Genomic DNA, 7,978 nt, shown 5'->3' with positions numbered 1-7,978 from the left:
TAATCCCCATAACGACTACCCAGATAGAGATAAGCATTTTTCTGTTTACAAATAAAGACACTGATACCCAAAGAGATTTAATAACCAAGGTTGTAATGAGAGTCTGTCTGACACCAAAGCTCCCATTTTTTTTTTTTTTTCAGTATACCAGGACTTCTTTCTTCCTTCAGTAACTCATTAGGACATAATCCTGTTGGGGAAACATATTGAATGATGACATTTCAAAAGCTGCATGTGGAAAATATTAGGTAATAATCCATATTGGATATTCTTACCTCAAGTCTGACCATCTGCTAACTGGTTCATTAATGGTGTTGATTTGTTTAAGAATGCGCTTGTGGTCTCATCACACGTGTACAAAGGTCAAATGGAACCATGGCAGTAAGAGCTCAGAGACACATCCTGAAAGCCTAGTAAAAAATCTGGGCACACTGAGGCACCAAGTCCTCTGTTTCATTCGCTTTATAAACCACTTGGTATTTGGGTCTCGGAAAGTAGGCTGACTTCAATCTCTTAAAATAGACCATACACAATTTTTTCAGGTTTCATTGTGTAGGTGACATGCCATACAGGTCCAGCAGTTCCAGAAATGAACTCTGCCCTATCTGAAAGGACTGTTGTTTTCCTGGTGGGATCCTAGCCAGAAAAAGGCTGCATCTGGTGTGAAGCCAACCAGGCAAGGAGCAAAAAGCCTTTCGGTGAAGTGATTCTTTACTGTTACAGAACATCTTTATTCTAAATCTCATATGGTTCAATCAGAGGAAATAAAAGGGGGCCAAGGCATAAGTATAGAACCATTCCTGGCACCCACAACCAAGTGGCATCATACCTACAGAGAGAAAGTCTATCGCTGCCATCCTTTTACTTCTCTGGATTGCTTCTACATATCAGAATCAAAAACAGATGGAGATGCTTTATATTACAACTATGGAGATGCTCATGTCATTCTTGATCAGAATAGGCTTGTCCAAGTTTTTAAGCTCTACCCAGTCCTGAGATAGTAAGTTCAGCCTCACCCAAGAAGATTGTCCCTTTATTAGATCATCGACATGAGCAACGAGAGGAGACGTGGAATAAATGAAGTATCACTAAAAGGCAACAAAGTCTATGGCAATGCCTTCGAAATGTTTTCCTCCTGCACTTAGTTAAAGAATTATGCAAAACTACATACCCCTGACATATTTTTAAATTTACAAGTTTTACCATATATTTTTATAGTCGCAAAGGATGTAGTTTCTAACATACAGTATGTTGCATATCTGCATTCAAGATTTCTTCAACAAAACCTTCAAGTTACAGATTTAGAGGAGAGTCTGGCTGGTTCAGTTAGTTAAGCATCCAACTCTTGACTTTGGTTCAGGTCACAATCTCAGGGTCTTGAAACTATAGAGCCCCACATTAGGCTCCACACTGAGAGGGGAGTCTGTCTGCTTCTCTCCCCGCTCTTTTCCCTCAAGCCCCTCAACCATCTCTCTCTAAAAAAAAGAAAAAAAAAAAAACTTCAGCTAAGTTATTTAATATGCATGCCCCCTTGACAACCTTCTCCTAAGTGTGAGAGGGAGAATGGCAGAGACCAGTGTCTGTCACCTGGGTGACATAAAGCCATTACACACTTTAAAATTTCTCATTCAACCCTTGTTGGCTTTCTTTTGGAGAACTCTCTCTGGAGTGATGTGTTCTTGATTTGAGCATTTGTTTTTACTTCCAGAGCAATGGACTTGGTAAGATTAAAGATGGTTCGTGTGCCTTTCTCTTCAATGGGAGAGCATCTCGTGAAGGTGGAGATAGAAAGGAGAAGCTGTGGCAGCAGAGAAGTTCTAAGACAAAGTATTTAGGGAAGAGTTATAAGGAAGTCGAGAGCATGAACGATCATCCTCTCAAAGCTTTCAGTACCATGTATGGCTTGGAAAACCTTTCTTATCCCCAGTAATAAGCAAACAATTTTTTGAAAATCCACTGTTTAAGCCATATGCATGGAAACAAAGAGGATTTTGTTGTCAGGACTCTGTGTTTATGAGTTTTGGGTCTTTGAGTAGAAGTCACTCCCTATTTGCCATAACTTCTGGTGATGGAAAGGTTTCCTCCTTATGTTGAGACATGACACAGAGAGAATTTCCCTTTAAGCTCATGAAGCTGAAGTGACAGAGCCCCCTTGCTTTCATAGTCTTTTCCAAGCTGTTGGAAGGGTATATAACATGTGTTTACAATGCCATATATATTTTTTAAGTTCTCAAAGGAAGTACTTTGGTGTTCTGTTACTTAAAGAGCATACCATCCCCCCAAATGAATAAACTTCCCACCCTATTAGGGTTTTTAGACTCAGGAGATAAAATTTCAGGATACTCAGTTACATTTAAATTTCAGATAAACAATTAGTTAGGATGTAACAATTAATTGAAACAATTAATTAATTATAATATTTCATTATTCTAAATATTGAATGAGACATAGTTATCCTAAAAAAACGTTCTTGTTAATCTAAAATTTTGTCTAGCAGCAAATTTTATCTACTGCCCTACATTCTTCCAAACTTCAATCCTCCTAGTTTGGACTCTCAATGACAAGGTAAGCTTTGCCATTGCCAAATCAGGTGAAGATATTTTTAGCTTTGTATTTCTAAACTCTCCTCAGACTATAATTTGAGACTTTGAAAGTCAGTCCTGACTGATCTTATGCAACCTTATTTTTTGGCACATTTTGCTGCAGAAACACAGATCAAAATAATTTCCCAACTCTGTGGGAAAACAAGAAACTTTCTTCTCTAGTGACAGACAAGGAAACTCTGCAATGTCACTGTTGTACTTTATGTTGGGATCTAGCATGGGGCATTTGTGTTTGGAAAGGAAACCCCTTAACTGGCTACAGAGAAGCAACAGGCTGAACAAGGGAAGGGAGAGCTTGGCTCAGGAAGATTTTGTTGCAGGGTTTCTGGGTGGCTCAGTCATTAAGTGTCTGCCTTTGGCACAGGTCATGGTCCTAGGATCCTGAGACTGAGACCTGAATTGGGCTCCCTGCTTGGCGGGAAGCCTGCCTCTCCCTCTCCCTCTCTCACTTAAAAAAAAAAAAAAAAAAAAAAAAAAAAAAAAAAAAAAGATTTTGCTGCAATAGAAAGTTTTAGAGCAGCGTTTCTCAAAAATTTGGACCCCGACCTACAGTGAGAAATACATTTTTCATAGTCATCCACAAACACACCTCCATATACATATGATTGAAATAAAAGTTTCATGGAACATTCACCATCAACAGGTATTATGTAAAATGAACACTGATATTTTCCACTCTGATTTCTCTCTCCCTCTTTCTCAGAGCTGATTGCACTCAAATGATTTTACAACCAACTGATGGACCTCGATCTGTGGTTTAGAAACCACTGCATGGAACTGCTTGGGGTTTTCTCCAAAAGAAAAGGAACTTGCATCACAATGTATATCAATGAGCTGCTTCCTTCCTTGAGAAGATCTTGCCGGGGAAAGCAATGTCTGCTGAACAGTGCACTTAGCAAAGTTGGTTCAGCTTCTGGCGAGAGTTCCTTATCATGTCCGAAGAGGGAATATACAGTTCCTAGGGAGCACCAGTCCCTCCGATGAACCACCTGCAAGCTAGCGTCTGACAGAAGAGATGAGACAAGCCCATGGAGCAGGGGTCCAGAGGAGCAGAGAGGGGATACAGAGCACGAAGAGGGTGGAAGAGGAATGGTGAGTGCCTCTTGGAAAGCCCATGAGCACACATCACGGAGACCATGGGACCTGACTTGGAGAAGGTGTACATACATTCTCAGGGATCCCATCCAACTAGAGGAGAAAGTCCCTTTAAGACAATTTCAGAAATTTAATCCCTGCATGCAGGGGAAAGGATCAGAAAAAATGTGAAGCTTTTACTGCAAGATGTGTGAAATTGTGAAGATTTCAACTGCTTATTCTTATTCTGAAAAAAGCAAATTCCATCTCTCTCTCTCTCGTATCATTTATGTCAGGCCCTTTCCTTTCTCTGAGAGTCACCAATTCTTTCATCTGGTCCCTCCATCTCAGTTAATGACCTTGTCTTACACTTTTTAGAGAAAATGAAAGCTCTCAGAAGGGAATTCCTTCACTTTTTCTCTACTAACCCTATCAGCCTACCAGCACTGTCCTCAGTCTCCCATCCCAAAGAACGTGCTGCATGTCGACAGGAGGGAATGAAGAGAACCTCTATTACCCTATGACAAGCCCAGCCTACAAACCTAGATTATATCGCTGGGATCTACTGAAACAGGAAACCAAGGAAGAGACAGGTAAGTAACACTTAACAAAACAGATCCATCTGGCTACCAAACGGCTTTATTCTAATTGCATTCTAAATCTCTGATTTGGAGAAGAAAATAACATGGATTATCAGGCTTAGGTAGCATAAAGAGTTCAGCCACTCCTTTGGAAAATTGTCTCTACATCATGCTGGTTGGCAGAAAGCTGTCAACTGCCCATCCTTCCCCGTGTGATCAGTTCCCACCCCACCGATCTTTCCAGCACTCGCATCATTGACTACCTTCTCTCTTCAGCATCTTCCATTCTTCCCTCTCTACCGGAGTCTTTCCCAAACATCCAGATATGTCCCAGTATATCCTGTCTTTAAAAATGGGCTTCTGTTTATTCCAAGTCCTCCTCCAGGGACCACACTCTCTGTCTGTTCTGCTTCACAAAGAAGTTTCTCTAAGGAGTTGCCATCTGCATTTACTCTCTTTTGCTCGTCTGCCTTCAGCACCTACCACTGCACTAAAAATCCTCTTGTTATGGAAGTCACCAGTGAGTTTAGTATTGCTAAAGCTAACAGAGACTTTTCATTTCTCACCTTCCTCAATATTTTAGCAGCTTTAGACACAGTTCTCTCTGCCTTCTCCTTGAAAGACTGGGATCTTGACATCCCTGATAACATACCTACTCTCTTGGCTTTCCCTCCTATTTTCCAGCCATCCCTCCTCTAGCCTTTACTGGCTTACCCATCTTGGACTGATCTTTGCCTGTTGGGATATCTCCCTCCCATCAAAAAAAGATACTCCCTTAATATTCCCCACTTGGGTAAATGGCAACTCCATTCATTTGATAGCTCGTAGATCAAGTCTTGTCAACTCCACTTCCAATGCATATGGCAAGTCTGTTCACTTTACTCCGTCTCCATTGCTACTACCCCAGGCCAAGCCACCATTATACTTCACCTCTACTCTTGCCATGGTTTCCTTATTGGTCTCCCCATTTCTAACTTCACCCTGTCTCCACCCCACCCACCCATCTATCTCTCATAGAGCAATTACAGTAATATCTCTGAAACATAAATCAAATTATGTCACTCCCTTGTTTGAAAATAAGAAATCATTTCCCTTTGAACTTAAAACAGAATCAAAGCTTCTGAACGTAGTCTACAAGGCCCTGTGGTATCCAAGCCCTGCCCACTTCTTCAGCCTAACCTCCTTCCATTTTCCTACTTCACTCTCTAGTCTTCTGCCACACAGCCCTACTCTTAATTTCTTATATGGTCAAGATCTTTCCCGCTTCAGGTTCTCTATACACACAACACTGCCCCCTCTTCATTCATTGCCACCTTACTTGATCATCCCACCCTACTTGATCATCTGTCCATCAGGTGGTAGTTGAAATAGTAATCCTTTAGAGAATCTTCTCCCAGATCAGCTGCTTAACTGACTGACCACCCAAGCAACCCCAACAGATACTTCAATTTATAACTAAATAATTATCTCTATGTTTTTGTGTTTGGTTGCTTACTGTCTGTTTTGTTCATGTAACTGCAAGTTTCACCAGGCTGGTGCCCAGAACAGTACCTAAAATGTTAGTAAATTGCTCAACAATTTTTAAATGAATGAATGAGGACTATGATGACTGTTTCACATGTCTGCTAAACATTGACAAACTCTCTCTCTTTCAACTCTTTTGACACTTACTTCACACAATACATGTGACGGGGGTCAAACACCTGTTTATTATCATCTACCAGTGGTGTGCTGGAACGGGCTGATACAGGTTTAAGACAGCCAGTTCTCGGCTTCACTTCCCATTTTCACATTTAGTGACATTATGTTGGTAGCCATGATGGAAAGACTTATATCACAAAAAAATAAGCAAAAAAAAAAAAAAAAAAAAAAGACTTTCTTTTTCCTTTGAAGAGCCACTTTACCAGCACACCACTGACCTATCTACACCCAGCCTCATGTTAGTAATTATGGAGCCACCATTAAAAACAAGTCATTGTTACTGTTTGGTAAGAGGTTTCCCTTTGGTAAGTAACTTTCTCTTGAAGTCATGCTCATTCTTCCAATCACATCTCTAACCTGCTGGATGATCTGGCAAGATGCTTTGCTTCCCTTATCTTGGCCCTCAATTTCCTTATCTGTGGAATGAATGGTCCAACTTGATTTTCTGTAAGGTTCTTTATAGCTCAGAAAAATTGCATGGTTCTAAATGGTTAGGCATGTGAACCACATTTCTAAGCGAGTCTAAGAAGAAGTCTAAGAAAACGTCATTGTAATACTTCCTTTCCTATGATTAAAGGACTCCCAGGAATTCTATTCGGGCACAAAAGGGTGAAGTAAAATGACCATTTTGCTACAAAGTTAAGTCCGTTTTCTTTTAGCCAAAGAAGGGATTTGGCATCTGAGGCTAGCAGGAGACCTCATGGGTTTTCCCCACGTATACCATTAAGGAAATCCAGTAACCATTTGACAGGGAAATAAGGTCACTATTTTTAAATCAATAAGAAAAGGGCAGAACAACAAGAGATATGATTTATTCTGTGACCAGAGTGCATAAAATTGACTGGAGAAACTAATCGAATCAGACTTGATAAAACTGATGCTGCCTTATATTCCCTGTGCCTAGAAGCCTTGTCAGAGCTGATCTGCTATACTTCCTGATTTAAAATACAGACTGACTTCTCCACCCCTTCTGAGTGGCAATCCAGCTGCACGCATTTCAATTCTTGTTTGTTTTTTAATCACTGTTATTAAAAATAATGTGAAACTTGATGAGGCTAAGTAATGGCAAAATGGTGTCTATTGACACCTGACACCTACAGAACCCCCAGGTAGAGCTGGTTCTGGGCTCTCAAGGGCCTCTTTCCACTCTCCCTTTGTGCCCCTCCTCAGCCCCAAAGGCAGGAAGAGCCGCTGCCAGGTTGGCTTGTTCAGCCCACTCATCCCAAGCTCCCCTGAAGCTGCAAAGCGGCAGGAAGCCAGCCTGATGTGCTCTCCCCATTCACCACAGCCCAGCCGGGGCTCTGCTGTGCTGTGGGTCGCCATGTTGACATCCGGCTCCGAGAGAGGCAAGGCTGAAGTCTTCCAGGTCTGGAGTTACCAGCCCAGGGGGCTGTGGCCATAGCAGAAAATGAGGCTCAGAGCCGGGCCACCCCAGAGGGCAACTAGACATTTGTTTGGTCCTGAACCTTTTGCTCTTCCCAGATGGAGGATGAAGACAGTGAAGATCTGGTGCTCAGAATGGTTGAATCCACCCTCCATTTCATAGATGTCTACACCAAGCGTAGAGAGGGGAGTGTGGCAGGCCAAGGGGCATAAAGACACAGTTTCTGCATTTGAAGAGTACACCATCTAATGTGTGAGATTTTATATGAACAATGAAGCAGAATAAGTGGTAATATAAGCATACGTGCAGGTTGCTATGGGAGCCCAGAGGGGATATCTTAGACCAAAAGAAGCTACCACATGCGCTGTGTTGTGTAGGAGGAGGAAGAGTCAGATGAAGTGGGTTAGAAAGGGAGTTGCAGGCAGAGGGATGTGCACAGAGCATTAACAGTCTGGCGCGGTGGGGAATCCCAGGCAGTTTGGTGTAAGAAGGACGCAGAGTTGGAAAACAGGGCTGGAGACTCATCTAAAGTGGGAGGAAGCAGCCAAGCGAGGGAGGGATTTGAAAGCCTTGGGAAGGAAACTGACCTCTGTTCTGCAGGAGTTTGAGAACTTCCGAAGAGTTCTGAGTAAGGA

General features: G+C 41.9%; 1 long non-coding RNA gene across 1 annotated transcript in view; it reads right to left on the bottom strand.

Annotated features, from left to right (window-relative positions):
- The window catches only part of LOC131836076 (uncharacterized), a 66,645-nt gene continuing 58,667 nt past the window's right edge, over window positions 1-7,978 (bottom strand). The window contains exon 3 of the long non-coding RNA XR_009355499.1: window positions 1-190. This is a non-coding gene — a long non-coding RNA (uncharacterized LOC131836076). The remainder of the gene's footprint in view (window positions 191-7,978) is intronic.

The sequence above is a fragment of the Mustela lutreola genome, chromosome 7 (assembly GCF_030435805.1).
Source record: "Mustela lutreola isolate mMusLut2 chromosome 7, mMusLut2.pri, whole genome shotgun sequence".
NCBI classification, from domain to species: Eukaryota; Metazoa; Chordata; class Mammalia; order Carnivora; family Mustelidae; genus Mustela; species Mustela lutreola.
The sequence above is the reverse complement of the archived record's forward strand: the minus strand, read 5'-3'. Positions and strand labels throughout refer to the sequence as shown.